Genomic DNA, 26,981 nt, shown 5'->3' on the forward strand with positions numbered 1-26,981 from the left:
GATAAGTCTTAAGGTTAAGCCTCAGTATTATGTCTTAAGATTCAGTCTTAAATTTAAGTCTTAATAATAAGGCTTAAGGTTAAGTCTTGGGGATAAGTCTTAGGGTTAAGTCTTAAAGTTAAATCTTAGGGTTAAGTCTTAAGGTTAAGTCTCAGGGTTAAGTCTTAGTATGAAGTCTTAGGGTTAAGTCTTATGGTTAAGTCCTAAATTTAAGTCTTAGGGGTTATGTCTTAGGGATAAGTCTTAAGGTGAAGTCTTAGGATCAAGTCTTAAGGTGATGTCATTATGGTAACAAGTAGGGTTAAGTTTTAGGATTATTTCTTAGGGTTAAGTCTTAATGTTAAGTGTCAGGTTAAGTCTTAGAGTTATGTCTTATGGTTACCTCTTAATGTTATGTCTTAGGGTTAAGTTATAAGGTTAAGTCTAAGGTTTAAGTCCTAAGGTTGAGTGTTAAGTTTGAATATTAAAGTTAAGTCTTAAGGTTAAGACTTAGGGTTAAGTCTTACAGTTAAGTCTTTAGGGTTAAGTCTTAGGCTTAAGTCTTAGGGTAAAATCTTAAGGTTAAGTCTTAGTGTTAAGTCTTATATTTAAGTCTTAACGTCAAGTCTTAAGGTTTAGCCTTAAGGTTAAGTTTTAGGGTTAAGTCTTAGGCTTGATTTTTATGGACAAGTCTTAGGTTTAAGTCTCAGGGTTGAGTCCTAAGGTTAGAGTCATAGGGCTAAGTCTTAAAGTTAAGTCTTAAGGTTAATTCTTACGGTTATATCTTCGGTTTAAGTCTTAAGGTTAAATCTTAATCTTAAATATTAAGGTTACATCTTAGGGTTAGGTATTAAGTCTTAGGTTTAAGTCTCAGGGTTAAGTCTTAGGGATAAGTCTTAAGTTTAAGTCTTAGGGTTAAGTCTTCAGGTTGATCCTTAAGGTTAAGCCTTAGCGTTAAGTCTTAGGGTTAAGTCTTACGGTGAAGTCTTAAGGATAAGTCTTATGATTAAGTGTTGGGGTTAAGTCAAAATGGTAAATCTTAAGGTTAAGTCTTATGCCAAAGTCTCAGGTTTATGTGTTAGGGTTATGTCTTAAGGTTAAGTCTTGGGGATAAATCTTAGTGTTAATTCTTAGTGTCAAATCTTAAGTTTAAATCTTTTGGTTATGCTTACGTTTAAATCTTATGGTTGAGTCTTATGGTTATGTCTTAAGGTTAAGTTTTAGTGTTAAGTCTTAAGGTTAGGTCTTAGATTTAAGTCTCACGGCTAAGTCTTAGGCTTAAGACCCAGGGTTAAGTCGTTAGGTTCTGTCTTAAGGTTAAGTCTTAGGGTTAAGTCTTAAGGTTATGTTTTAAAAGCTGTAGTCTCAGGGTTAAGACTTAGGGATCAGTCCTAAGGGTTAAAGGGTTAAGTCTTAAGGTTAAGACTCAGGGTTATGTCTTAGGGTTAAGTCGTAGGTTTAAGTCTCAGGGTTAAGTCTTAGGGTTAAGACCTAAATTTAAGACTTAGGGTTAAGTCTTAAGGATAAGTCTTAAATTTAAGTCTTAGGGTTAAACCTTAAGGTTAAGTCGTACGGTTAAGTCTTAAATTTAAAGTGTTCTGGTTATGTCTTAAGGTTAAGTCTTTGTGTTAAGTCTTAAGGTTAAATCTTAAGTCCTAGGCTTTGAGTCTTAGGGTTAAGTCTTAAGTTTAAGTCTTTGGGATACGTCTTAGGGTTAAGTGTCAGGGTTAAGAGTTATGTTTAATTCTCAAGTTTAAATCTTAGGGTTAAGTCTTAAAGTTCAGTCTTAAATTTAAGTCTCAGTGTTGTCTTCGGTTAGGTTATAGTGTTAAGTCTTAGGGTTACGTCCTAAGGTTCAGTCTTATATTAAATTCTCAGGGTTAAATCTTAGGGATAAGTCTTAAGGTTAAGCCTCAGTATTATGTCTTAAGATTCAGTCTTAAATTTAAGTCTTAATAATAAGGCTTAAGGTTAAGTCTTGGGGATAAGTCTTAGGGTTAAGTCTTAAAGTTAAATCTTAGGGTTAAGTCTTAAGGTTAAGTCTCAGGGTTAAGTCTTAGTATGAAGTCTTAGGGTTAAGTCTTATGGTTAAGTCCTAAATTTAAGTCTTAGGGGTTATGTCTTAGGGATAAGTCTTAAGGTGAAGTCTTAGGATCAAGTCTTAAGGTGATGTCATTATGGGAACAAGTAGGGTTAAGTTTTAGGATTATTTCTTAGGGTTAAGTCTTAATGTTAAGTGTCAGGTTAAGTCTTAGAGTTATGTCTTATGGTTACCTCTTAATGTTATGTCTTAGGGTTAAGTTATAAGGTTAAGTCTAAGGTTTAAGTCCTAAGGTTGAGTGTTAAGTTTGAATATTAAAGTTAAGTCTTAAGGTTAAGACTTAGGGTTAAGTCTTACAGTTAAGTCTTTAGGGTTAAGTCTTAGGCTTAAGTCTTAGGGTAAAATCTTAAGGTTAAGTCTTAGTGTTAAGTCTTATACTTAAGTCTTAACGTCAAGTCTTAAGGTTTAGCCTTAAGGTTAAGTTTTAGGGTTAAGTCTTAGGCTTGATTTTTATGGACAAGTCTTAGGTTTAAGTCTCAGGGTTGAGTCCTAAGGTTAGAGTCATAGGGCTAAGTCTTAAAGTTAAGTCTTAAGGTTAATTCTTACGGTTATATCTTCGGTTTAAGTCTTAAGGTTAAATCTTAATCTTAAATATTAAGGTTACATCTTAGGGTTAGGTATTAAGTCTTAGGTTTAAGTCTCAGGGTTAAGTCTTAGGGATAAGTCTTAAGTTTAAGTCTTAGGGTTAAGTCTTCAGGTTGATCCTTAAGGTTAAGCCTTAGCGTTAAGTCTTAGGGTTAAGTCTTACGGTGAAGTCTTAAGGATAAGTCTTATGATTAAGTGTTGGGGTTAAGTCAAAATGGTAAATCTTAAGGTTAAGTCTTATGCCAAAGTCTCAGGTTTATGTGTTAGGGTTATGTCTTAAGGTTAAGTCTTGGGGATAAATCTTAGTGTTAATTCTTAGTGTCAAATCTTAAGTTTAAATCTTTTGGTTATGCTTACGTTTAAATCTTATGGTTGAGTCTTATGGTTATGTCTTAAGGTTAAGTTTTAGTGTTAAGTCTTAAGGTTAGGTCTTAGATTTAAGTCTCACGGCTAAGTCTTAGGCTTAAGACCCAGGGTTAAGTCGTTAGGTTCTGTCTTAAGGTTAAGTCTTAGGGTTAAGTCTTAAGGTTATGTTTTAAAAGCTGTAGTCTCAGGGTTAAGACTTAGGGATCAGTCCTAAGGGTTAAAGGGTTAAGTCTTAAGGTTAAGACTCAGGGTTATGTCTTAGGGTTAAGTCGTAGGTTTAAGTCTCAGGGTTAAGTCTTAGGGTTAAGACCTAAATTTAAGACTTAGGGTTAAGTCTTAAGGATAAGTCTTAAATTTAAGTCTTAGGGTTAAACCTTAAGGTTAAGTCGTACGGTTAAGTCTTAAATTTAAAGTGTTCTGGTTATGTCTTAAGGTTAAGTCTTTGTGTTAAGTCTTAAGGTTAAATCTTAAGTCCTAGGCTTTGAGTCTTAGGGTTAAGTCTTAAGTTTAAGTCTTTGGGATACGTCTTAGGGTTAAGTGTCAGGGTTAAGAGTTATGTTTAATTCTCAAGTTTAAATCTTAGGGTTAAGTCTTAAAGTTCAGTCTTAAATTTAAGTCTCAGTGTTGTCTTCGGTTAGGTTATAGTGTTAAGTCTTAGGGTTACGTCCTAAGGTTCAGTCTTATATTAAATTCTCAGGGTTAAATCTTAGGGATAAGTCTTAAGGTTAAGCCTCAGTATTATGTCTTAAGATTCAGTCTTAAATTTAAGTCTTAATAATAAGGCTTAAGGTTAAGTCTTGGGGATAAGTCTTAGGGTTAAGTCTTAAAGTTAAATCTTAGGGTTAAGTCTTAAGGTTAAGTCTCAGGGTTAAGTCTTAGTATGAAGTCTTAGGGTTAAGTCTTATGGTTAAGTCCTAAATTTAAGTCTTAGGGGTTATGTCTTAGGGATAAGTCTTAAGGTGAAGTCTTAGGATCAAGTCTTAAGGTGATGTCATTATGGGAACAAGTAGGGTTAAGTTTTAGGATTATTTCTTAGGGTTAAGTCTTAATGTTAAGTGTCAGGTTAAGTCTTAGAGTTATGTCTTATGGTTACCTCTTAATGTTATGTCTTAGGGTTAAGTTATAAGGTTAAGTCTAAGGTTTAAGTCCTAAGGTTGAGTGTTAAGTTTGAATATTAAAGTTAAGTCTTAAGGTTAAGACTTAGGGTTAAGTCTTACAGTTAAGTCTTTAGGGTTAAGTCTTAGGCTTAAGTCTTAGGGTAAAATCTTAAGGTTAAGTCTTAGTGTTAAGTCTTATACTTAAGTCTTAACGTCAAGTCTTAAGGTTTAGCCTTAAGGTTAAGTTTTAGGGTTAAGTCTTAGGCTTGATTTTTATGGACAAGTCTTAGGTTTAAGTCTCAGGGTTGAGTCCTAAGGTTAGAGTCATAGGGCTAAGTCTTAAAGTTAAGTCTTAAGGTTAATTCTTACGGTTATATCTTCGGTTTAAGTCTTAAGGTTAAATCTTAATCTTAAATATTAAGGTTACATCTTAGGGTTAGGTATTAAGTCTTAGGTTTAAGTCTCAGGGTTAAGTCTTAGGGATAAGTCTTAAGTTTAAGTCTTAGGGTTAAGTCTTCAGGTTGATCCTTAAGGTTAAGCCTTAGCGTTAAGTCTTAGGGTTAAGTCTTACGGTGAAGTCTTAAGGATAAGTCTTATGATTAAGTGTTGGGGTTAAGTCAAAATGGTAAATCTTAAGGTTAAGTCTTATGCCAAAGTCTCAGGTTTATGTGTTAGGGTTATGTCTTAAGGTTAAGTCTTGGGGATAAATCTTAGTGTTAATTCTTAGTGTCAAATCTTAAGTTTAAATCTTTTGGTTATGCTTACGTTTAAATCTTATGGTTGAGTCTTATGGTTATGTCTTAAGGTTAAGTTTTAGTGTTAAGTCTTAAGGTTAGGTCTTAGATTTAAGTCTCACGGCTAAGTCTTAGGCTTAAGACCCAGGGTTAAGTCGTTAGGTTCTGTCTTAAGGTTAAGTCTTAGGGTTAAGTCTTAAGGTTATGTTTTAAAAGCTGTAGTCTCAGGGTTAAGACTTAGGGATCAGTCCTAAGGGTTAAAGGGTTAAGTCTTAAGGTTAAGACTCAGGGTTATGTCTTAGGGTTAAGTCGTAGGTTTAAGTCTCAGGGTTAAGTCTTAGGGTTAAGACCTAAATTTAAGACTTAGGGTTAAGTCTTAAGGATAAGTCTTAAATTTAAGTCTTAGGGTTAAACCTTAAGGTTAAGTCGTACGGTTAAGTCTTAAATTTAAAGTGTTCTGGTTATGTCTTAAGGTTAAGTCTTTGTGTTAAGTCTTAAGGTTAAATCTTAAGTCCTAGGCTTTGAGTCTTAGGGTTAAGTCTTAAGTTTAAGTCTTTGGGATACGTCTTAGGGTTAAGTGTCAGGGTTAAGAGTTATGTTTAATTCTCAAGTTTAAATCTTAGGGTTAAGTCTTAAAGTTCAGTCTTAAATTTAAGTCTCAGTGTTGTCTTCGGTTAGGTTATAGTGTTAAGTCTTAGGGTTACGTCCTAAGGTTCAGTCTTATATTAAATTCTCAGGGTTAAATCTTAGGGATAAGTCTTAAGGTTAAGCCTCAGTATTATGTCTTAAGATTCAGTCTTAAATTTAAGTCTTAATAATAAGGCTTAAGGTTAAGTCTTGGGGATAAGTCTTAAAGTTAAATCTTAGGGTTAAGTCTTAAGGTTAAGTCTCAGGGTTAAGTCTTAGTATGAAGTCTTAGGGTTAAGTCTTATGGTTAAGTCCTAAATTTAAGTCTTAGGGGTTATGTCTTAGGGATAAGTCTTAAGGTGAAGTCTTAGGATCAAGTCTTAAGGTGATGTCATTATGGGAACAAGTAGGGTTAAGTTTTAGGATTATTTCTTAGGGTTAAGTCTTAATGTTAAGTGTCAGGTTAAGTCTTAGAGTTATGTCTTATGGTTACCTCTTAATGTTATGTCTTAGGGTTAAGTTATAAGGTTAAGTCTAAGGTTTAAGTCCTAAGGTTGAGTGTTAAGTTTGAATATTAAAGTTAAGTCTTAAGGTTAAGACTTAGGGTTAAGTCTTACAGTTAAGTCTTTAGGGTTAAGTCTTAGGCTTAAGTCTTAGGGTAAAATCTTAAGGTTAAGTCTTAGTGTTAAGTCTTATACTTAAGTCTTAACGTCAAGTCTTAAGGTTTAGCCTTAAGGTTAAGTTTTAGGGTTAAGTCTTAGGCTTGATTTTTATGGACAAGTCTTAGGTTTAAGTCTCAGGGTTGAGTCCTAAGGTTAGAGTCATAGGGCTAAGTCTTAAAGTTAAGTCTTAAGGTTAATTCTTACGGTTATATCTTCGGTTTAAGTCTTAAGGTTAAATCTTAATCTTAAATATTAAGGTTACATCTTAGGGTTAGGTATTAAGTCTTAGGTTTAAGTCTCAGGGTTAAGTCTTAGGGATAAGTCTTAAGTTTAAGTCTTAGGGTTAAGTCTTCAGGTTGATCCTTAAGGTTAAGCCTTAGCGTTAAGTCTTAGGGTTAAGTCTTACGGTGAAGTCTTAAGGATAAGTCTTATGATTAAGTGTTGGGGTTAAGTCAAAATGGTAAATCTTAAGGTTAAGTCTTATGCCAAAGTCTCAGGTTTATGTGTTAGGGTTATGTCTTAAGGTTAAGTCTTGGGGATAAATCTTAGTGTTAATTCTTAGTGTCAAATCTTAAGTTTAAATCTTTTGGTTATGCTTACGTTTAAATCTTATGGTTGAGTCTTATGGTTATGTCTTAAGGTTAAGTTTTAGTGTTAAGTCTTAAGGTTAGGTCTTAGATTTAAGTCTCACGGCTAAGTCTTAGGCTTAAGACCCAGGGTTAAGTCGTTAGGTTCTGTCTTAAGGTTAAGTCTTAGGGTTAAGTCTTAAGGTTATGTTTTAAAAGCTGTAGTCTCAGGGTTAAGACTTAGGGATCAGTCCTAAGGGTTAAAGGGTTAAGTCTTAAGGTTAAGACTCAGGGTTATGTCTTAGGGTTAAGTCGTAGGTTTAAGTCTCAGGGTTAAGTCTTAGGGTTAAGACCTAAATTTAAGACTTAGGGTTAAGTCTTAAGGATAAGTCTTAAATTTAAGTCTTAGGGTTAAACCTTAAGGTTAAGTCGTACGGTTAAGTCTTAAATTTAAAGTGTTCTGGTTATGTCTTAAGGTTAAGTCTTTGTGTTAAGTCTTAAGGTTAAATCTTAAGTCCTAGGCTTTGAGTCTTAGGGTTAAGTCTTAAGTTTAAGTCTTTGGGATACGTCTTAGGGTTAAGTGTCAGGGTTAAGAGTTATGTTTAATTCTCAAGTTTAAATCTTAGGGTTAAGTCTTAAAGTTCAGTCTTAAATTTAAGTCTCAGTGTTGTCTTCGGTTAGGTTATAGTGTTAAGTCTTAGGGTTACGTCCTAAGGTTCAGTCTTATATTAAATTCTCAGGGTTAAATCTTAGGGATAAGTCTTAAGGTTAAGCCTCAGTATTATGTCTTAAGATTCAGTCTTAAATTTAAGTCTTAATAATAAGGCTTAAGGTTAAGTCTTGGGGATAAGTCTTAGGGTTAAGTCTTAAAGTTAAATCTTAGGGTTAAGTCTTAAGGTTAAGTCTCAGGGTTAAGTCTTAGGGTTAAGACCTAAATTTAAGACTTAGGGTTAAGTCTTAAGGATAAGTCTTAAATTTAAGTCTTAGGGTTAAACCTTAAGGTTAAGTCGTACGGTTAAGTCTTAAATTTAAAGTGTTCTGGTTATGTCTTAAGGTTAAGTCTTTGTGTTAAGTCTTAAGGTTAAATCTTAAGTCCTAGGCTTTGAGTCTTAGGGTTAAGTCTTAAGTTTAAGTCTTTGGGATACGTCTTAGGGTTAAGTGTCAGGGTTAAGAGTTATGTTTAATTCTCAAGTTTAAATCTTAGGGTTAAGTCTTAAAGTTCAGTCTTAAATTTAAGTCTCAGTGTTGTCTTCGGTTAGGTTATAGTGTTAAGTCTTAGGGTTACGTCCTAAGGTTCAGTCTTATATTAAATTCTCAGGGTTAAATCTTAGGGATAAGTCTTAAGGTTAAGCCTCAGTATTATGTCTTAAGATTCAGTCTTAAATTTAAGTCTTAATAATAAGGCTTAAGGTTAAGTCTTGGGGATAAGTCTTAGGGTTAAGTCTTAAAGTTAAATCTTAGGGTTAAGTCTTAAGGTTAAGTCTCAGGGTTAAGTCTTAGTATGAAGTCTTAGGGTTAAGTCTTATGGTTAAGTCCTAAATTTAAGTCTTAGGGGTTATGTCTTAGGGATAAGTCTTAAGGTGAAGTCTTAGGATCAAGTCTTAAGGTGATGTCATTATGGGAACAAGTAGGGTTAAGTTTTAGGATTATTTCTTAGGGTTAAGTCTTAATGTTAAGTGTCAGGTTAAGTCTTAGAGTTATGTCTTATGGTTACCTCTTAATGTTATGTCTTAGGGTTAAGTTATAAGGTTAAGTCTAAGGTTTAAGTCCTAAGGTTGAGTGTTAAGTTTGAATATTAAAGTTAAGTCTTAAGGTTAAGACTTAGGGTTAAGTCTTACAGTTAAGTCTTTAGGGTTAAGTCTTAGGCTTAAGTCTTAGGGTAAAATCTTAAGGTTAAGTCTTATACTTAAGTCTTAACGTCAAGTCTTAAGGTTTAGCCTTAAGGTTAAGTTTTAGGGTTAAGTCTTAGGCTTGATTTTTATGGACAAGTCTTAGGTTTAAGTCTCAGGGTTGAGTCCTAAGGTTAGAGTCATAGGGCTAAGTCTTAAAGTTAAGTCTTAAGGTTAATTCTTACGGTTATATCTTCGGTTTAAGTCTTAAGGTTAAATCTTAATCTTAAATATTAAGGTTACATCTTAGGGTTAGGTATTAAGTCTTAGGTTTAAGTCTCAGGGATAAGTCTTAAGTTTAAGTCTTAGGGTTAAGTCTTCAGGTTGATCCTTAAGGTTAAGCCTTAGCGTTAAGTCTTAGGGTTAAGTCTTACGGTGAAGTCTTAAGGATAAGTCTTATGATTAAGTGTTGGGGTTAAGTCAAAATGGTAAATCTTAAGGTTAAGTCTTATGCCAAAGTCTCAGGTTTATGTGTTAGGGTTATGTCTTAAGGTTAAGTCTTGGGGATAAATCTTAGTGTTAATTCTTAGTGTCAAATCTTAAGTTTAAATCTTTTGGTTATGCTTACGTTTAAATCTTATGGTTGAGTCTTATGGTTATGTCTTAAGGTTAAGTTTTAGTGTTAAGTCTTAAGGTTAGGTCTTAGATTTAAGTCTCACGGCTAAGTCTTAGGCTTAAGACCCAGGGTTAAGTCGTTAGGTTCTGTCTTAAGGTTAAGTCTTAGGGTTAAGTCTTAAGGTTATGTTTTAAAAGCTGTAGTCTCAGGGTTAAGACTTAGGGATCAGTCCTAAGGGTTAAAGGGTTAAGTCTTAAGGTTAAGACTCAGGGTTATGTCTTAGGGTTAAGTCGTAGGTTTAAGTCTCAGGGTTAAGTCTTAGGGTTAAGACCTAAATTTAAGACTTAGGGTTAAGTCTTAAGGATAAGTCTTAAATTTAAGTCTTAGGGTTAAACCTTAAGGTTAAGTCGTACGGTTAAGTCTTAAATTTAAAGTGTTCTGGTTATGTCTTAAGGTTAAGTCTTTGTGTTAAGTCTTAAGGTTAAATCTTAAGTCCTAGGCTTTGAGTCTTAGGGTTAAGTCTTAAGTTTAAGTCTTTGGGATACGTCTTAGGGTTAAGTGTCAGGGTTAAGAGTTATGTTTAATTCTCAAGTTTAAATCTTAGGGTTAAGTCTTAAAGTTCAGTCTTAAATTTAAGTCTCAGTGTTGTCTTCGGTTAGGTTATAGTGTTAAGTCTTAGGGTTACGTCCTAAGGTTCAGTCTTATATTAAATTCTCAGGGTTAAATCTTAGGGATAAGTCTTAAGGTTAAGCCTCAGTATTATGTCTTAAGATTCAGTCTTAAATTTAAGTCTTAATAATAAGGCTTAAGGTTAAGTCTTGGGGATAAGTCTTAAAGTTAAATCTTAGGGTTAAGTCTTAAGGTTAAGTCTCAGGGTTAAGTCTTAGTATGAAGTCTTAGGGTTAAGTCTTATGGTTAAGTCCTAAATTTAAGTCTTAGGGGTTATGTCTTAGGGATAAGTCTTAAGGTGAAGTCTTAGGATCAAGTCTTAAGGTGATGTCATTATGGTAACAAGTAGGGTTAAGTTTTAGGATTATTTCTTAGGGTTAAGTCTTAATGTTAAGTGTCAGGTTAAGTCTTAGAGTTATGTCTTATGGTTACCTCTTAATGTTATGTCTTAGGGTTAAGTTATAAGGTTAAGTCTAAGGTTTAAGTCCTAAGGTTGAGTGTTAAGTTTGAATATTAAAGTTAAGTCTTAAGGTTAAGACTTAGGGTTAAGTCTTACAGTTAAGTCTTTAGGGTTAAGTCTTAGGCTTAAGTCTTAGGGTAAAATCTTAAGGTTAAGTCTTAGTGTTAAGTCTTATACTTAAGTCTTAACGTCAAGTCTTAAGGTTTAGCCTTAAGGTTAAGTTTTAGGGTTAAGTCTTAGGCTTGATTTTTATGGACAAGTCTTAGGTTTAAGTCTCAGGGTTGAGTCCTAAGGTTAGAGTCATAGGGCTAAGTCTTAAAGTTAAGTCTTAAGGTTAATTCTTACGGTTATATCTTCGGTTTAAGTCTTAAGGTTAAATCTTAATCTTAAATATTAAGGTTACATCTTAGGGTTAGGTATTAAGTCTTAGGTTTAAGTCTCAGGGATAAGTCTTAAGTTTAAGTCTTAGGGTTAAGTCTTCAGGTTGATCCTTAAGGTTAAGCCTTAGCGTTAAGTCTTAGGGTTAAGTCTTACGGTGAAGTCTTAAGGATAAGTCTTATGATTAAGTGTTGGGGTTAAGTCAAAATGGTAAATCTTAAGGTTAAGTCTTATGCCAAAGTCTCAGGTTTATGTGTTAGGGTTATGTCTTAAGGTTAAGTCTTGGGGATAAATCTTAGTGTTAATTCTTAGTGTCAAATCTTAAGTTTAAATCTTTTGGTTATGCTTACGTTTAAATCTTATGGTTGAGTCTTATGGTTATGTCTTAAGGTTAAGTTTTAGTGTTAAGTCTTAGGGTTAAGTCTTAAGGTTAGGTCTTAGATTTAAGTCTCACGGCTAAGTCTTAGGCTTAAGACCCAGGGTTAAGTCGTTAGGTTCTGTCTTAAGGTTAAGTCTTAGGGTTAAGTCTTAAGGTTATGTTTTAAAAGCTGTAGTCTCAGGGTTAAGACTTAGGGATCAGTCCTAAGGGTTAAAGGGTTAAGTCTTAAGGTTAAGACTCAGGGTTATGTCTTAGGGTTAAGTCGTAGGTTTAAGTCTCAGGGTTAAGTCTTAGGGTTACCTCTTAAGGTTAAGACCTAAATTTAAGACTTAGGGTTAAGTCTTAAGGATAAGTCTTAAATTTAAGTCTTAGGGTTAAACCTTAAGGTTAAGTCGTACGGTTAAGTCTTAAATTTAAAGTGTTCTGGTTATGTCTTAAGGTTAAGTTTTAGTGTTAAGTCTTAAGGTTAGGTCTTAGATTTAAGTCTCACGGCTAAGTCTTAGGCTTAAGACCCAGGGTTAAGTCGTTAGGTTCTGTCTTAAGGTTAAGTCTTAGGGTTAAGTCTTAAGGTTATGTTTTAAAAGCTGTAGTCTCAGGGTTAAGACTTAGGGATCAGTCCTAATGGTTAAAGGGTTAAGTCTTAAGGTTAAGACTCAGGGTTATGTCTTAGGGTTAAGTCGTAGGTTTAAGTCTCAGGGTTAAGTCTTAGGGTTAAGACCTAAATTTAAGACTTAGGGTTAAGTCTTAAGGATAAGTCTTAAATTTAAGTCTTAGGGTTAAACCTTAAGGTTAAGTCGTACGGTTAAGTCTTAAATTTAAAGTGTTCTGGTTATGTCTTAAGGTTAAGTCTTTGTGTTAAGTCTTAAGGTTAAATCTTAAGTCCTAGGCTTTGAGTCTTAGGGTTAAGTCTTAAGTTTAAGTCTTTGGGATACGTCTTAGGGTTAAGTGTCAGGGTTAAGAGTTATGTTTAATTCTCAAGTTTAAATCTTAGGGTTAAGTCTTAAAGTTCAGTCTTAAATTTAAGTCTCAGTGTTGTCTTCGGTTAGGTTATAGTGTTAAGTCTTAGGGTTACGTCCTAAGGTTCAGTCTTATATTAAATTCTCAGGGTTAAATCTTAGGGATAAGTCTTAAGGTTAAGCCTCAGTATTATGTCTTAAGATTCAGTCTTAAATTTAAGTCTTAATAATAAGGCTTAAGGTTAAGTCTTGGGGATAAGTCTTAGGGTTAAGTCTTAAAGTTAAATCTTAGGGTTTAGTCTTAAGGTTAAGTCTCAGGGTTAAGTCTTAGTATGAAGTCTTAGGGTTAAGTCTTATGGTTAAGTCCTAAATTTAAGTCTTAGGGGTTATGTCTTAGGGATAAGTCTTAAGGTGAAGTCTTAGGATCAAGTCTTAAGGTGATGTCATTATGGTAACAAGTAGGGTTAAGTTTTAGGATTATTTCTTAGGGTTAAGTCTTAATGTTAAGTGTCAGGTTAAGTCTTAGAGTTATGTCTTATGGTTACCTCTTAATGTTATGTCTTAGGGTTAAGTTATAAGGTTAAGTCTAAGGTTTAAGTCCTAAGGTTGAGTGTTAAGTTTGAATATTAAAGTTAAGTCTTAAGGTTAAGACTTAGGGTTAAGTCTTACAGTTAAATCTTTAGGGTTAAGTCTTAGGCTTAAGTCTTAGGGTAAAATCTTAAGGTTAAGTCTTAGTGTTAAGTCTTATACTTAAGTCTTAACGTCAAGTCTTAAGGTTTAGCCTTAAGGTTAAGTTTTAGGGTTAAGTCTTAGGCTTGATTTTTATGGACAAGTCTTAGGTTTAAGTCTCAGGGTTGAGTCCTAAGGTTAGAGTCATAGGGCTAAGTCTTAAAGTTAAGTCTTAAGGTTAATTCTTACGGTTATATCTTCGGTTTAAGTCTTAAGGTTAAATCTTAATCTTAAATATTAAGGTTACATCTTAGGGTTAGGTATTAAGTCTTAGGTTTAAGTCTCAGGGTTAAGTCTTAGGGATAAGTCTTAAGTTTAAGTCTTAGGGTTAAGTCTTCAGGTTGATCCTTAAGGTTAAGCCTTAGCGTTAAGTCTTAGGGTTAAGTCTTACGGTGAAGTCTTAAGGATAAGTCTTATGATTAAGTGTTGGGGTTAAGTCAAAATGGTAAATCTTAAGGTTAAGTCTTATGCCAAAGTCTCAGGTTTATGTGTTAGGGTTATGTCTTAAGGTTAAGTCTTGGGGATAAATCTTAGTGTTAATTCTTAGTGTCAAATCTTAAGTTTAAATCTTTTGGTTATGCTTACGTTTAAATCTTATGGTTGAGTCTTATGGTTATGTCTTAAGGTTAAGTTTTAGTGTTAAGTCTTAGGGTTAAGTCTTAAGGTTAGGTCTTAGATTTAAGTCTCACGGCTAAGTCTTAGGCTTAAGACCCAGGGTTAAGTCGTTAGGTTCTGTCTTAAGGTTAAGTCTTAGGGTTAAGTCTTAAGGTTATGTTTTAAAAGCTGTAGTCTCAGGGTTAAGACTTAGGGATCAGTCCTAAGGGTTAAAGGGTTAAGTCTTAAGGTTAAGACTCAGGGTTATGTCTTAGGGTTAAGTCGTAGGTTTAAGTCTCAGGGTTAAGTCTTAGGGTTAAGACCTAAATTTAAGACTTAGGGTTAAGTCTTAAGGATAAGTCTTAAATTTAAGTCTTAGGGTTAAACCTTAAGGTTAAGTCGTACGGTTAAGTCTTAAATTTAAAGTGTTCTGGTTATGTCTTAAGGTTAAGTCTTTGTGTTAAGTCTTAAGGTTAAATCTTAAGTCCTAGGCTTTGAGTCTTAGGGTTAAGTCTTAAGTTTAAGTCTTTGGGATACGTCTTAGGGTTAAGTGTCAGGGTTAAGAGTTATGTTTAATTCTCAAGTTTAAATCTTAGGGTTAAGTCTTAAAGTTCAGTCTTAAATTTAAGTCTCAGTGTTGTCTTCGGTTAGGTTATAGTGTTAAGTCTTAGGGTTACGTCCTAAGGTTCAGTCTTATATTAAATTCTCAGGGTTAAATCTTAGGGATAAGTCTTAAGGTTAAGCCTCAGTATTATGTCTTAAGATTCAGTCTTAAATTTAAGTCTTAATAATAAGGCTTAAGGTTAAGTCTTGGGGATAAGTCTTAGGGTTAAGTCTTAAAGTTAAATCTTAGGGTTAAGTCTTAAGGTTAAGTCTCAGGGTTAAGTCTTAGTATGAAGTCTTAGGGTTAAGTCTTATGGTTAAGTCCTAAATTTAAGTCTTAGGGGTTATGTCTTAGGGATAAGTCTTAAGGTGAAGTCTTAGGATCAAGTCTTAAGGTGATGTCATTATGGGAACAAGTAGGGTTAAGTTTTAGGATTATTTCTTAGGGTTAAGTCTTAATGTTAAGTGTCAGGTTAAGTCTTAGAGTTATGTCTTATGGTTACCTCTTAATGTTATGTCTTAGGGTTAAGTTATAAGGTTAAGTCTAAGGTTTAAGTCCTAAGGTTGAGTGTTAAGTTTGAATATTAAAGTTAAGTCTTAAGGTTAAGACTTAGGGTTAAGTCTTACAGTTAAATCTTTAGGGTTAAGTCTTAGGCTTAAGTCTTAGGGTAAAATCTTAAGGTTAAGTCTTAGTGTTAAGTCTTATACTTAAGTCTTAACGTCAAGTCTTAAGGTTTAGCCTTAAGGTTAAGTTTTAGGGTTAAGTCTTAGGCTTGATTTTTATGGACAAGTCTTAGGTTTAAGTCTCAGGGTTGAGTCCTAAGGTTAGAGTCATAGGGCTAAGTCTTAAAGTTAAGTCTTAAGGTTAATTCTTACGGTTATATCTTCGGTTTAAGTCTTAAGGTTAAATCTTAATCTTAAATATTAAGGTTACATCTTAGGGTTAGGTATTAAGTCTTAGGTTTAAGTCTCAGGGTTAAGTCTTAGGGATAAGTCTTAAGTTTAAGTCTTAGGGTTAAGTCTTCAGGTTGATCCTTAAGGTTAAGCCTTAGCGTTAAGTCTTAGGGTTAAGTCTTACGGTGAAGTCTTAAGGATAAGTCTTATGATTAAGTGTTGGGGTTAAGTCAAAATGGTAAATCTTAAGGTTAAGTCTTATGCCAAAGTCTCAGGTTTATGTGTTAGGGTTATGTCTTAAGGTTAAGTCTTGGGGATAAATCTTAGTGTTAATTCTTAGTGTCAAATCTTAAGTTTAAATCTTTTGGTTATGCTTACGTTTAAATCTTATGGTTGAGTCTTATGGTTATGTCTTAAGGTTAAGTTTTAGTGTTAAGTCTTAAGGTTAGGTCTTAGATTTAAGTCTCACGGCTAAGTCTTAGGCTTAAGACCCAGGGTTAAGTCGTTAGGTTCTGTCTTAAGGTTAAGTCTTAGGGTTAAGTCTTAAGGTTATGTTTTAAAAGCTGTAGTCTCAGGGTTAAGACTTAGGGATCAGTCCTAAGGGTTAAAGGGTTAAGTCTTAAGGTTAAGACTCAGGGTTATGTCTTAGGGTTAAGTCGTAGGTTTAAGTCTCAGGGTTAAGTCTTAGGGTTAAGACCTAAATTTAAGACTTAGGGTTAAGTCTTAAGGATAAGTCTTAAATTTAAGTCTTAGGGTTAAACCTTAAGGTTAAGTCGTACGGTTAAGTCTTAAATTTAAAGTGTTCTGGTTATGTCTTAAGGTTAAGTCTTTGTGTTAAGTCTTAAGGTTAAATCTTAAGTCCTAGGCTTTGAGTCTTAGGGTTAAGTCTTAAGTTTAAGTCTTTGGGATACGTCTTAGGGTTAAGTGTCAGGGTTAAGAGTTATGTTTAATTCTCAAGTTTAAATCTTAGGGTTAAGTCTTAAAGTTCAGTCTTAAATTTAAGTCTCAGTGTTGTCTTCGGTTAGGTTATAGTGTTAAGTCTTAGGGTTACGTCCTAAGGTTCAGTCTTATATTAAATTGTCAGGGTTAAATCTTAGGGATAAGTCTTAAGGTTAAGCCTCAGTATTATGTCTTAAGATTCAGTCTTAAATTTAAGTCTTAATAATAAGGCTTAAGGTTAAGTCTTGGGGATAAGTCTTAGGGTTAAGTCTTAAAGTTAAATCTTAGGGTTAAGTCTTAAGGTTAAGTCTCAGGGTTAAGTCTTAGTATGAAGTCTTAGGGTTAAGTCTTATGGTTAAGTCCTAAATTTAAGTCTTAGGGGTTATGTCTTAGGGATAAGTCTTAAGGTGAAGTCTTAGGATCAAGTCTTAAGGTGATGTCATTATGGTAACAAGTAGGGTTAAGTTTTAGGATTATTTCTTAGGGTTAAGTCTTAATGTTAAGTGTCAGGTTAAGTCTTAGAGTTATGTCTTATGGTTACCTCTTAATGTTATGTCTTAGGGTTAAGTTATAAGGTTAAGTCTAAGGTTTAAGTCCTAAGGTTGAGTGTTAAGTTTGAATATTAAAGTTAAGTCTTAAGGTTAAGACTTAGGGTTAAGTCTTACAGTTAAGTCTTTAGGGTTAAGTCTTAGGCTTAAGTCTTAGGGTAAAATCTTAAGGTTAAGTCTTAGTGTTAAGTCTTATACTTAAGTCTTAACGTCAAGTCTTAAGGTTTAGCCTTAAGGTTAAGTTTTAGGGTTAAGTCTTAGGCTTGATTTTTATGGACAAGTCTTAGGTTTAAGTCTCAGGGTTGAGTCCTAAGGTTAGAGTCATAGGGCTAAGTCTTAAAGTTAAGTCTTAAGGTTAATTCTTACGGTTATATCTTCGGTTTATGTCTTAAGGTTAAATCTTAATCTTAAATATTAAGGTTACATCTTAGGGTTAGGTATTAAGTCTTAGGTTTAAGTCTCAGGGTTAAGTCTTAGGGATAAGTCTTAAGTTTAAGTCTTAGGGTTAAGTCTTCAGGTTGATCCTTAAGGTTAAGCCTTAGCGTTAAGTCTTAGGGTTAAGTCTTACGGTGAAGTCTTAAGGATAAGTCTTATGATTAAGTGTTGGGGTTAAGTCAAAATGGTAAATCTTAAGGTTAAGTCTTATGCCAAAGTCTCAGGTTTATGTGTTAGGGTTATGTCTTAAGGTTAAGTCTTGGGGATAAATCTTAGTGTTAATTCTTAGTGTCAAATCTTAAGTTTAAATCTTTTGGTTATGCTTACGTTTAAATCTTATGGTTGAGTCTTATGGTTATGTCTTAAGGTTAAGTTTTAGTGTTAAGTCTTAGGGTTAAGTCTTAAGGTTAGGTCTTAGATTTAAGTCTCACGGCTAAGTCTTAGGCTTAAGACCCAGGGTTAAGTCGTTAGGTTCTGTCTTAAGGTTAAGTCTTAGGGTTAAGTCTTAAGGTTATGTTTTAAAAGCTGTAGTCTCAGGGTTAAGACTTAGGGATCAGTCCTAAGGGTTAAAGGGTTAAGTCTTAAGGTTAAGACTCAGGGTTATGTCTTAGGGTTAAGTCGTAGGTTTAAGTCTCAGGGTTAAGTCTTAGGGTTAAGACCTAAATTTAAGACTTAGGGTTAAGTCTTAAGGATAAGTCTTAAATTTAAGTCTTAGGGTTAAACCTTAAGGTTAAGTCGTACGGTTAAGTCTTAAATTTAAAGTGTTCTGGTTATGTCTTAAGGTTAAGTCTTTGTGTTAAGTCTTAAGGTTAAATCTTAAGTCCTAGGCTTTGAGTCTTAGGGTTAAGTCTTAAGTTTAAGTCTTTGGGATACGTCTTAGGGTTAAGTGTCAGGGTTAAGAGTTATGTTTAATTCTCAAGTTTAAATCTTAGGGTTAAGTCTTAAAGTTCAGTCTTAAATTTAAGTCTCAGTGTTGTCTTCGGTTAGGTTATAGTGTTAAGTCTTAGGGTTACGTCCTAAGGTTCAGTCTTATATTAAATTCTCAGGGTTAAATCTTAGGGATAAGTCTTAAGGTTAAGCCTCAGTATTATGTCTTAAGATTCAGTCTTAAATTTAAGTCTTAATAATAAGGCTTAAGGTTAAGTCTTGGGGATAAGTCTTAAAGTTAAATCTTAGGGTTAAGTCTTAAGGTTAAGTCTCAGGGTTAAGTCTTAGTATGAAGTCTTAGGGTTAAGTCTTATGGTTAAGTCCTAAATTTAAGTCTTAGGGGTTATGTCTTAGGGATAAGTCTTAAGGTGAAGTCTTAGGATCAAGTCTTAAGGTGATGTCATTATGGTAACAAGTAGGGTTAAGTTTTAGGATTATTTCTTAGGGTTAAGTCTTAATGTTAAGTGTCAGGTTAAGTCTTAGAGTTATGTCTTATGGTTACCTCTTAATGTTATGTCTTAGGGTTAAGTTATAAGGTTAAGTCTAAGGTTTAAGTCCTAAGGTTGAGTGTTAAGTTTGAATATTAAAGTTAAGTCTTAAGGTTAAGACTTAGGGTTAAGTCTTACAGTTAAGTCTTTAGGGTTAAGTCTTAGGCTTAAGTCTTAGGGTAAAATCTTAAGGTTAAGTCTTAGTGTTAAGTCTTATACTTAAGTCTTAACGTCAAGTCTTAAGGTTTAGCCTTAAGGTTAAGTTTTAGGGTTAAGTCTTAGGCTTGATTTTTATGGACAAGTCTTAGGTTTAAGTCTCAGGGTTGAGTCCTAAGGTTAGAGTCATAGGGCTAAGTCTTAAAGTTAAGTCTTAAGGTTAATTCTTACGGTTATATCTTCGGTTTAAGTCTTAAGGTTAAATCTTAATCTTAAATATTAAGGTTACATCTTAGGGTTAGGTATTAAGTCTTAGGTTTAAGTCTCAGGGATAAGTCTTAAGTTTAAGTCTTAGGGTTAAGTCTTCAGGTTGATCCTTAAGGTTAAGCCTTAGCGTTAAGTCTTAGGGTTAAGTCTTACGGTGAAGTCTTAAGGATAAGTCTTATGATTAAGTGTTGGGGTTAAGTCAAAATGGTAAATCTTAAGGTTAAGTCTTATGCCAAAGTCTCAGGTTTATGTGTTAGGGTTATGTCTTAAGGTTAAGTCTTGGGGATAAATCTTAGTGTTAATTCTTAGTGTCAAATCTTAAGTTTAAATCTTTTGGTTATGCTTACGTTTAAATCTTATGGTTGAGTCTTATGGTTATGTCTTAAGGTTAAGTTTTAGTGTTAAGTCTTAGGGTTAAGTCTTAAGGTTAGGTCTTAGATTTAAGTCTCACGGCTAAGTCTTAGGCTTAAGACCCAGGGTTAAGTCGTTAGGTTCTGTCTTAAGGTTAAGTCTTAGGGTTAAGTCTTAAGGTTATGTTTTAAAAGCTGTAGTCTCAGGGTTAAGACTTAGGGATCAGTCCTAAGGGTTAAAGGGTTAAGTCTTAAGGTTAAGACTCAGGGTTATGTCTTAGGGTTAAGTCGTAGGTTTAAGTCTCAGGGTTAAGTCTTAGGGTTAAGACCTAAATTTAAGACTTAGGGTTAAGTCTTAAGGATAAGTCTTAAATTTAAGTCTTAGGGTTAAACCTTAAGGTTAAGTCGTACGGTTAAGTCTTAAATTTAAAGTGTTCTGGTTATGTCTTAAGGTTAAGTCTTTGTGTTAAGTCTTAAGGTTAAATCTTAAGTCCTAGGCTTTGAGTCTTAGGGTTAAGTCTTAAGTTTAAGTCTTTGGGATACGTCTTAGGGTTAAGTGTCAGGGTTAAGAGTTATGTTTAATTCTCAAGTTTAAATCTTAGGGTTAAGTCTTAAAGTTCAGTCTTAAATTTAAGTCTCAGTGTTGTCTTCGGTTAGGTTATAGTGTTAAGTCTTAGGGTTACGTCCTAAGGTTCAGTCTTATATTAAATTCTCAGGGTTAAATCTTAGGGATAAGTCTTAAGGTTAAGCCTCAGTATTATGTCTTAAGATTCAGTCTTAAATTTAAGTCTTAATAATAAGGCTTAAGGTTAAGTCTTGGGGATAAGTCTTAAAGTTAAATCTTAGGGTTAAGTCTTAAGGTTAAGTCTCAGGGTTAAGTCTTAGTATGAAGTCTTAGGGTTAAGTCTTATGGTTAAGTCCTAAATTTAAGTCTTAGGGGTTATGTCTTAGGGATAAGTCTTAAGGTGAAGTCTTAGGATCAAGTCTTAAGGTGATGTCATTATGGTAACAAGTAGGGTTAAGTTTTAGGAATATTTCTTAGGGTTAAGTCTTAATGTTAAGTGTCAGGTTAAGTCTTAGAGTTATGTCTTATGGTTACCTCTTAATGTTATGTCTTAGGGTTAAGTTATAAGGTTAAGTCTAAGGTTTAAGTCCTAAGGTTGAGTGTTAAGTTTGAATATTAAAGTTAAGTCTTAAGGTTAAGACTTAGGGTTAAGTCTTACAGTTAAGTCTTTAGGGTTAAGTCTTAGGCTTAAGTCTTAGGGTAAAATCTTAAGGTTAAGTCTTAGTGTTAAGTCTTATACTTAAGTCTTAACGTCAAGTCTTAAGGTTTAGCCTTAAGGTTAAGTTTTAGGGTTAAGTCTTAGGCTTGATTTTTATGGACAAGTCTTAGGTTTAAGTCTCAGGGTTGAGTCCTAAGGTTAGAGTCATAGGGCTAAGTCTTAAAGTTAAGTCTTAAGGTTAATTCTTACGGTTATATCTTCGGTTTAAGTCTTAAGGTTAAATCTTAATCTTAAATATTAAGGTTACATCTTAGGGTTAGGTATTAAGTCTTAGGTTTAAGTCTCAGGGATAAGTCTTAAGTTTAAGTCTTAGGGTTAAGTCTTCAGGTTGATCCTTAAGGTTAAGCCTTAGCGTTAAGTCTTAGGGTTAAGTCTTACGGTGAAGTCTTAAGGATAAGTCTTATGATTAAGTGTTGGGGTTAAGTCAAAATGGTAAATCTTAAGGTTAAGTCTTATGCCAAAGTCTCAGGTTTATGTGTTAGGGTTATGTCTTAAGGTTAAGTCTTGGGGATAAATCTTAGTGTTAATTCTTAGTGTCAAATCTTAAGTTTAAATCTTTTGGTTATGCTTACGTTTAAATCTTATGGTTGAGTCTTATGGTTATGTCTTAAGGTTAAGTTTTAGTGTTAAGTCTTAGGGTTAAGTCTTAAGGTTAGGTCTTAGATTTAAGTCTCACGGCTAAGTCTTAGGCTTAAGACCCAGGGTTAAGTCGTTAGGTTCTGTCTTAAGGTTAAGTCTTAGGGTTAAGTCTTAAGGTTATGTTTTAAAAGCTGTAGTCTCAGGGTTAAGACTTAGGGATCAGTCCTAAGGGTTAAAGGGTTAAGTCTTAAGGTTAAGACTCAGGGTTATGTCTTAGGGTTAAGTCGTAGGTTTAAGTCTCAGGGTTAAGTCTTAGGGTTACCTCTTAAGGTTAAGACCTAAATTTAAGACTTAGGGTTAAGTCTTAAGGATAAGTCTTAAATTTAAGTCTTAGGGTTAAACCTTAAGGTTAAGTCGTACGGTTAAGTCTTAAATTTAAAGTGTTCTGGTTATGTCTTAAGGTTAAGTTTTAGTGTTAAGTCTTAAGGTTAGGTCTTAGATTTAAGTCTCACGGCTAAGTCTTAGGCTTAAGACCCAGGGTTAAGTCGTTAGGTTCTGTCTTAAGGTTAAGTCTTAGGGTTAAGTCTTAAGGTTATGTTTTAAAAGCTGTAGTCTCAGGGTTAAGACTTAGGGATCAGTCCTAAGGGTTAAAGGGTTAAGTCTTAAGGTTAAGACTCAGGGTTATGTCTTAGGGTTAAGTCGTAGGTTTAAGTCTCAGGGTTAAGTCTTAGGGTTAAGACCTAAATTTAAGACTTAGGGTTAAGTCTTAAGGATAAGTCTTAAATTTAAGTCTTAGGGTTAAACCTTAAGGTTAAGTCGTACGGTTAAGTCTTAAATTTAAAGTGTTCTGGTTATGTCTTAAGGTTAAGTCTTTGTGTTAAGTCTTAAGGTTAAATCTTAAGTCCTAGGCTTTGAGTCTTAGGGTTAAGTCTTAAGTTTAAGTCTTTGGGATACGTCTTAGGGTTAAGTATCAGGGTTAAGAGTTATGTTTAATTCTCAAGTTTAAATCTTAGGGTTAAGTCTTAAAGTTCAGTCTTAAATTTAAGTCTCAGTGTTGTCTTCGGTTAGGTTATAGTGTTAAGTCTTAGGGTTACGTCCTAAGGTTCAGTCTTATATTAAATTCTCAGGGTTAAATCTTAGGGATAAGTCTTAAGGTTAAGCCTCAGTATTATGTCTTAAGATTCAGTCTTAAATTTAAGTCTTAATAATAAGGCTTAAGGTTAAGTCTTGGGGATAAGTCTTAGGGTTAAGTCTTAAAGTTAAATCTTAGGGTTAAGTCTTAAGGTTAAGTCTCAGGGTTAAGTCTTAGTATGAAGTCTTAGGGTTAAGTCTTATGGTTAAGTCCTAAATTTAAGTCTTAGGGGTTATGTCTTAGGGATAAGTCTTAAGGTGAAGTCTTAGGATCAAGTCTTAAGGTGATGTCATTATGGGAACAAGTAGGGTTAAGTTTTAGGATTATTTCTTAGGGTTAAGTCTTAATGTTAAGTGTCAGGTTAAGTCTTAGAGTTATGTCTTATGGTTACCTCTTAATGTTATGTCTTAGGGTTAAGTTATAAGGTTAAGTCTAACGTTTAAGTCCTAAGGTTGAGTGTTAAGTTTGAATATTAAAGTTAAGTCTTAAGGTTAAGACTTAGGGTTAAGTCTTACAGTTAAGTCTTTAGGGTTAAGTCTTAGGCTTAAGTCTTAGGGTAAAATCTTAAGGTTAAGTCTTAGTGTTAAGTCTTATACTTAAGTCTTAACGTCAAGTCTTAAGGTTTAGCCTTAAGGTTAAGTTTTAGGGTTAAGTCTTAGGCTTGATTTTTATGGACAAGTCTTAGGTTTAAGTCTCAGGGTTGAGTCCTAAGGTTAGAGTCATAGGGCTAAGTCTTAAAGTTAAGTCTTAAGGTTAATTCTTACGGTTATATCTTCGGTTTAAGTCTTAAGGTTAAATCTTAATCTTAAATATTAAGGTTATATCTTAGGGTTAGGTATTAAGTCTTAGGTTTAAGTCTCAGGGTTAAGTCTTAGGGATAAGTCTTAAGTTTAAGTCTTAGGGTTAAGTCTTCAGGTTGATCCTTAAGGTTAAGCCTTAGCGTTAAGTCTTAGGGTTAAGTCTTACGGTGAAGTCTTAAGGATAAGTCTTATGATTAAAGTGTTGGGGTTAAGTCAAAATGGTAAATCTTAAGGTTAAGTCTTATGCCAAAGTCTCAGGTTTATGTGTTAGGGTTATGTCTTAAGGTTAAGTCTTGGGGATAAATCTTAGTGTTAATTCTTAGTGTCAAATCTTAAGTTTAAATCTTTTGGTTATGCTTACGTTTAAATCTTATGGTTGAGTCTTATGGTTATGTCTTAAGGTTAAGTTTTAGTGTTAAGTCTTAAGGTTAGGTCTTAGATTTAAGTCTCACGGCTAAGTCTTAGGCTTAAGACCCAGGGTTAAGTCGTTAGGTTCTGTCTTAAGGTTAAGTCTTAGGGTTAAGTCTTAAGGTTATGTTTTAAAAGCTGTAGTCTCAGGGTTAAGACTTAGGGATCAGTCCTAAGGGTTAAAGGGTTAAGTCTTAAGGTTAAGACTCAGGGTTATGTCTTAGGGTTAAGTCGTAGGTTTAAGTCTCAGGGTTAAGTCTTAGGGTTAAGACCTAAATTTAAGACTTAGGGTTAAGTCTTAAGGATAAGTCTTAAATTTAAGTCTTAGGGTTAAACCTTAAGGTTAAGTCGTACGGTTAAGTCTTAAATTTAAAGTGTTCTGGTTATGTCTTAAGGTTAAGTCTTTGTGTTAAGTCTTAAGGTTAAATCTTAAGTCCTAGGCTTTGAGTCTTAGGGTTAAGTCTTAAGTTTAAGTCTTTGGGATACGTCTTAGGGTTAAGTGTCAGGGTTAAGAGTTATGTTTAATTCTCAAGTTTAAATCTTAGGGTTAAGTCTTAAAGTTCAGTCTTAAATTTAAGTCTCAGTGTTGTCTTCGGTTAGGTTATAGTGTTAAGTCTTAGGGTTACGTCCTAAGGTTCAGTCTTATATTAAATTCTCAGGGTTAAATCTTAGGGATAAGTCTTAAGGTTAAGCCTCAGTATTATGTCTTAAGATTCAGTCTTAAATTTAAGTCTTAATAATAAGGCTTAAGGTTAAGTCTTGGGGATAAGTCTTAGGGTTAAGTCTTAAAGTTAAATCTTAGGGTTAAGTCTTAAGGTTAAGTCTCAGGGTTAAGTCTTAGTATGAAGTCTTAGGGTTAAGTCTTATGGTTAAGTCCTAAATTTAAGTCTTAGGGGTTATGTCTTAGGGATAAGTCTTAAGGTGAAGTCTTAGGATCAAGTCTTAAGGTGATGTCATTATGGTAACAAGTAGGGTTAAGTTTTAGGATTATTTCTTAGGGTTAAGTCTTAATGTTAAGTGTCAGGTTAAGTCTTAGAGTTATGTCTTATGGTTACCTCTTAATGTTATGTCTTAGGGTTAAGTTATAAGGTTAAGTCTAAGGTTTAAGTCCTAGGGTTGAGTGTTAAGTTTGAATATTAAAGTTAAGTCTTAAGGTTAAGACTTAGGGTTAAGTCTTACAGTTAAGTCTTTAGGGTTAAGTCTTAGGCTTAAGTCTTAGGGTAAAATCTTAAGGTTAAGTCTTAGTGTTAAGTCTTATATTTAAGTCTTAACGTCAAGTCTTAAGGTTTAGCCTTAAGGTTAAGTTTTAGGGTTAAGTCTTAGGCTTGATTTTTATGGACAAGTCTTAGGTTTAAGTCTCAGGGTTGAGTCCTAAGGTTAGAGTCATAGGGCTAAGTCTTAAAGTTAAGTCTTAAGGTTAATTCTTACGGTTATATCTTCGGTTTAAGTCTTAAGGTTAAATCTTAATCTTAAATATTAAGGTTACATCTTAGGGTTAGGTATTAAGTCTTAGGTTTAAGTCTCAGGGATAAGTCTTAAGTTTAAGTCTTAGGGTTAAGTCTTCAGGTTGATCCTTAAGGTTAAGCCTTAGCGTTAAGTCTTAGGGTTAAGTCTTACGGTGAAGTCTTAAGGATAAGTCTTATGATTAAGTGTTGGGGTTAAGTCAAAATGGTAAATCTTAAGGTTAAGTCTTATGCCAAAGTCTCAGGTTTATGTGTTAGGGTTATGTCTTAAGGTTAAGTCTTGGGGATAAATCTTAGTGTTAATTCTTAGTGTCAAATCTTAAGTTTAAATCTTTTGGTTATGCTTACGTTTAAATCTTATGGTTGAGTCTTATGGTTATGTCTTAAGGTTAAGTTTTAGTGTTAAGTCTTAGGGTTAAGTCTTAAGGTTAGGTCTTAGATTTAAGTCTCACGGCTAAGTCTTAGGCTTAAGACCCAGGGTTAAGTCGTTAGGTTCTGTCTTAAGGTTAAGTCTTAGGGTTAAGTCTTAAGGTTATGTTTTAAAAGCTGTAGTCTCAGGGTTAAGACTTAGGGATCAGTCCTAAGGGTTAAAGGGTTAAGTCTTAAGGTTAAGACTCAGGGTTATGTCTTAGGGTTAAGTCGTAGGTTTAAGTCTCAGGGTTAAGTCTTAGGGTTAAGACCTAAATTTAAGACTTAGGGTTAAGTCTTAAGGATAAGTCTTAAATTTAAGTCTTAGGGTTAAACCTTAAGGTTAAGTCGTACGGTTAAGTCTTAAATTTAAAGTGTTCTGGTTATGTCTTAAGGTTAAGTCTTTGTGTTAAGTCTTAAGGTTAAATCTTAAGTCCTAGGCTTTGAGTCTTAGGGTTAAGTCTTAAGTTTAAGTCTTTGGGATACGTCTTAGGGTTAAGTGTCAGGGTTAAGAGTTATGTTTAATTCTCAAGTTTAAATCTTAGGGTTAAGTCTTAAAGTTCAGTCTTAAATTTAAGTCTCAGTGTTGTCTTCGGTTAGGTTATAGTGTTAAGTCTTAGGGTTACGTCCTAAGGTTCAGTCTTATATTAAATTGTCAGGGTTAAATCTTAGGGATAAGTCTTAAGGTTAAGCCTCAGTATTATGTCTTAAGATTCAGTCTTAAATTTAAGTCTTAATAATAAGGCTTAAGGTTAAGTCTTGGGGATAAGTCTTAGGGTTAAGTCTTAAAGTTAAATCTTAGGGTTAAGTCTTAAGGTTAAGTCTCAGGGTTAAGTCTTAGTATGAAGTCTTAGGGTTAAGTCTTATGGTTAAGTCCTAAATTTAAGTCTTAGGGGTTATGTCTTAGGGATAAGTCTTAAGGTGAAGTCTTAGGATCAAGTCTTAAGGTGATGTCATTATGGTAACAAGTAGGGTTAAGTTTTAGGATTATTTCTTAGGGTTAAGTCTTAATGTTAAGTGTCAGGTTAAGTCTTAGAGTTATGTCTTATGGTTACCTCTTAATGTTATGTCTTAGGGTTAAGTTATAAGGTTAAGTCTAAGGTTTAAGTCCTAAGGTTGAGTGTTAAGTTTGAATATTAAAGTTAAGTCTTAAGGTTAAGACTTAGGGTTAAGTCTTACAGTTAAGTCTTTAGGGTTAAGTCTTAGGCTTAAGTCTTAGGGTAAAATCTTAAGGTTAAGTCTTAGTGTTAAGTCTTATATTTAAGTCTTAACGTCAAGTCTTAAGGTTTAGCCTTAAGGTTAAGTTTTAGGGTTAAGTCTTAGGCTTGATTTTTATGGACAAGTCTTAGGTTTAAGTCTCAGGGTTGAGTCCTAAGGTTAGAGTCATAGGGCTAAGTCTTAAAGTTAAGTCTTAAGGTTAATTCTTACGGTTATATCTTCGGTTTAAGTCTTAAGGTTAAATCTTAATCTTAAATATTAAGGTTACATCTTAGGGTTAGGTATTAAGTCTTAGGTTTAAGTCTCAGGGTTAAGTCTTAGGGATAAGTCTTAAGTTTAAGTCTTAGGGTTAAGTCTTCAGGTTGATCCTTAAGGTTAAGCCTTAGGGTTAAGTCTTAGGGTTAAGTCTTACGGTGAAGTCTTAAGGATAAGTCTTATGATTAAGTGTTGGGGTTAAGTCAAAATGGTAAATCTTAAGGTTAAGTCTTATGCCAAAGTCTCAGGTTTATGTGTTAGGGTTATGTCTTAGAGGTTAAGTCTTGGGGATAAATCTTAGTGTTAATTCTTAGTGTCAAATCTTAAGTTTAAATCTTTTGGTTATGCTTACGTTTAAATCTTATGGTTGAGTCTTATGGTTATGTCTTAAGGTTAAGTTTTAGTGTTAAGTCTTAGGGTTAAGTCTTAAGGTTAGGTCTTAGATTTAAGTCTCACGGCTAAGTCTTAGGCTTAAGACCCAGGGTTAAGTCGTTAGGTTCT

At 33.8% G+C, this 26,981-nt stretch overlaps 1 long non-coding RNA gene across 1 annotated transcript in view; it reads left to right on the forward strand.

Annotated features, from left to right (window-relative positions):
* The window catches only part of LOC308056743, a 425,870-nt gene extending 399,116 nt beyond the window's left edge, over window positions 1–26,754 (forward strand). The window contains exon 3 of the long non-coding RNA XR_013924954.1: window positions 26,704–26,754. This is a non-coding gene — a long non-coding RNA (uncharacterized lncRNA). The remainder of the gene's footprint in view (window positions 1–26,703) is intronic.
* The last annotated feature ends 227 nt before the right edge of the window (window positions 26,755–26,981 follow it).

The sequence above is a fragment of the Falco punctatus genome, assembly GCF_963210335.1.
Source record: "Falco punctatus genome assembly, chromosome: Z".
NCBI lineage: Eukaryota > Metazoa > Chordata > Aves > Falconiformes > Falconidae > Falco > Falco punctatus.